We start from the raw sequence: 3,722 nt of genomic DNA, 5'->3' as shown, positions 1-3,722 counted from the left end.
AACGAAATCACTGAGCTGCTGCTATCAAAGGTAGTGACTCTGGGAAATGTGCAGGTCATAGCAGATGGCTTTGCTGCAATGGGATTCCCTAACTGTGGTGGGGTGATATACGGAACGCATATCCCTATCTTGGGACTGGAGCACCAAGGCAGCCAGTATATAAACCGCAAGGCGTACTTTTCAATGGTGCTGCCAGCACTGGTGGATCACAAGGGACGTTTCACCAACATCAACGTGGGATGGCCAGGAAAGATACATGACGCTCGCATCTTCAGGAACTCTGGTCTGTTTGAACAGCTGGAGAAAGGGACTTACTTTCCAGACAAGAAAATAACCATTGAAGATGTTGAAATGCCTATAGTGATCCTTGGGGACCCAGCCTACCCCTTAATGCCATGGCTCATGAAGCCATACACAGGATCCCTGGACAGTAGTCAGGAGCGGTTCAACTATAGGCTGAGCAAGTGCAGAATGGTGGTAGAATGTGCATTTGGACGTTTAAAAGCACGCTGGCGCAGTTTACTGACTCGGTTAGATCTCAGCGAAACCAATATTCCCATCGTTATTACTGCTTGCTGTGTGCTCCACAATATCTGTGAGAGTAAGGGGGAAACGTTTATGGTGGGGTGGGAGGTTGAGGCAAATCGCTTGGCCGCTGATTACGTGCAGTCAGACACCAGGGTGGTTAGAAGAGCACAGCAGGGCGCGCTGTGCATCAGATAATATAATATATGGAGATATACCTATCTCAGAGAACTGGAAGGGACCCCAAAAGGTCATCGAGTCCAGCCCCCTGCCTTCACTAGCAGGACCAAGTTCTGATTTTTGCCCCAGATCCCTAAGTGGCCCCCTCAAGAATTGAACTCAGAACCCTGGGTTTAGCAGGCCAATGCTCAAACCACTGAGCTATCCCTCAAGCTTTGAAAACCAGTTTCATAACTGGCCAGGCTACGGTGTGAGAGTTCTGTTTGTTTCTCCTTGATGAAAACCTGCCCCCTTGGTTCACTCTACTTCCCTGTAAGCCAACCGTCCTCCCCTCTCCCTTTTGATCACCGCTTGCAGAGGTAATAAAGTCGTTGTTGTTTCAAATTCATGCATTCTTTATTAATTCATCACACAAATGGGGGGATAACTGCAAAGGTAGCCCAGGAGGGGTGAGGGAGGAGGGAAGCACCGGGTGGGGTGGTGGAGGAGGGGAGGAGGAAAGGACAAGGCCACTCTGTACTTCAAAACTTATTTATTGAATGCCAGCTTTCTGTTGCTTGGGCAGTCCTCTGGGGTGGAGTGGTTGGGTGCCCGGAAGCCCCCCACCGCGTTCTTGGGCGTCTGGGTGAGGAGGCTATGGAACTTGGGGAGGAGGGCAGTTGGTTACACAGTCTGTGCTCCTGCTGCCTTTCCTGCACCTCAACCATACGCTGGAACATATCAGTTTGATCTTCCAGTAGCCTAAGCATTGCTTCCTGCCTCCTCTCATCACGCTGACGCCACCTGTCCTCTCGCGCGTCCATCCTGTCCTCGCGTTCATTTTGTGCTTTCCTACACTCTGACATTGTCTGCCTCCACGCATTCTGCTGGGCTCTTTCAGTGAGGGAGGACTGCATGAGCTCAGAGAACATTTCATCGCGAGTGCGTTTTTCTCGCCTTCTAATCTTTGCTAGCCTCTGGGACAGAGGTGATACGGGGAGCATTGAAACATTTGCAGTTGCGGGAGGGAAAAAAAGGGAGAGTAGTCTTTAAAAAGACACATTTTAGAGAACAATGGGTAGACTCTTTCACAGTGATCCAAGCTGTTAACATTACATAGCACGTGTGCTTTCTTTACAAGGTCGCATTTTGCCTCTTATATTGAGGGCCCGCCGGTTTGGTGTGAGAGATCACACACGTAGGGCCGGCAGGCAATAGAATTCGGCTTGCAGGCAGCCATGGTAAGCCACAGTCTTTTGACTTCTTTAACCTTTATAACATGTGGGAATGGTTTCAAACAGCAGCGCCCTCATTTCACATACCAAGAACCCGTTGGGTTGGCCATTTAAAAGGAGGGGTTGCGGTTTTTGGGTTAACGTGCAAGCACAAACCCAACTAACCCCCCCACACACACCCGATTCTCTGGGATGATCACTTCACCCCTCCCCCCCCCGCGTGGCTAACAGGCTTTGGGAGTACATCCAGGAGAGCTTCATTGAGATGTCCCTGGAGGATTTCCACTCCATCCCCATACACGTTAACAGACTTTTCCAGTAGCTGTACTGGCCGCGAATGCATCCCAAGTCTTCAGGGCAAATTAATCATTAAACATGCTTGCTTTTAAACCATGTATTATATTTACAAAGGTACACTCACCAGAGGTCCCTTCTCCGCCTTCTAGGCCTGGGAGTCCGCCATTGATGGAGTCCACGCACAGGGCTGGGGTAGTTGTAGGGGCACCCCCTAGAATGGCATGCAGCTCATCATAGAAGCGGCATGTCTGGGGCTCTGACCCGGAGCGGCCGTTTGCCTCTCTGGCTCTTTGGTAGGCTTGCCTGAGCTCCTTAAATTTCACACGGCACTGCTGCGGGTCCCTGTTATAGCCTCTGTCCTTCATGCCCTTGGAGATTTTTTCAAATGTTTTGGCATTTCGTCTTTTGGAACGGAGTTCTGATAGCATGGATTCGTCTCTCCATACAGTGATCAGATCCAGTACCTCCCGTTCGGTCCATGCTGGAGCTCTTTTGCGATTCTGGGACTCCATGGTCACCTGTGCTGATGAGATCTGCACGGTCACCTCTGAGCTCGCCACGCTGGTCAAACAGGAAATGAAATTCAAAAGTTCGCAGGGCTTTTCCTGTCTACCTGGCCAGTGCATCTGAGTTGAGAGTGCTGTCCAGAGCAGTCACAATGGAGCATTCTGGGATAGCTCCCGGAGGCCAATACCGTCGAATTGCATCCACACTACCCCGAATTCGACCCAGCAAGGTCGATTTCAGCGCTAATCCCCTTGTCGGAGAGGAGTACAGAAATCGATTTTAAGAGTTCTTTAAGTCGACAAAAATGGCTTAGTCGTGTGGACGGGTGCAGGGTTAAATCGATCTAACGCTGCTAAATTCGACCTAAACTCATAGTGTAGACCAGGGCTTAGTGTACATCCTCTCCTCCTATAAAGGTACTCTCTAGAGTACTTAGCATTATGGTGCCACTAAAGAGACAAAATGACTGAAGTGAGGGGCCATTTATACCAATTATTAATTAGGTTTTTTTGTTCTTCTTTTAGTAGTGTTCTTATGGGTGCGCCACTTCAGGTGTGCATGTGCCTGTGCACCTAAAGTGCTGCACCCTTAGGGGGACACATCTTGAAGCAATCTAGTTACTGCACCTGGTGAGTAACCTCTCCTCTTTTTTTGCTTTCTGGTCGGTGGTGCCATAACACTAGCTGTTCTACATGTTTGCTCTGTAAGAGGGGGGAAAGAACTCTTGACAAACCAATGTACTGGAACATATTTCCTACTCTGAAGAGAACAGTTGACTGTCTTTGCATTGTTTAAAACAAAGTACTGGGGGGTGGGGAAATCAAGGTGGGAGGATTGTTTCTGATTTGTAACAATTCTTTGTATTTCTTTCAGTACCTAAGTCCTCTGGGGCTTCTGCTGTTTCTGGAAATCCACAATTAACCTGAAGATTTAAAAAATTGCCTCCTCTATAGAACTTTTTCCCCTCGCTGCTTGTGATCCAATTTATACAGATATAAA

Source organism: Emys orbicularis, chromosome 7, assembly GCF_028017835.1.
Source record: "Emys orbicularis isolate rEmyOrb1 chromosome 7, rEmyOrb1.hap1, whole genome shotgun sequence".
Lineage (NCBI taxonomy): Eukaryota > Metazoa > Chordata > Testudines > Emydidae > Emys > Emys orbicularis.
The sequence above is the reverse complement of the archived record's forward strand: the minus strand, read 5'-3'. Positions refer to the sequence as shown.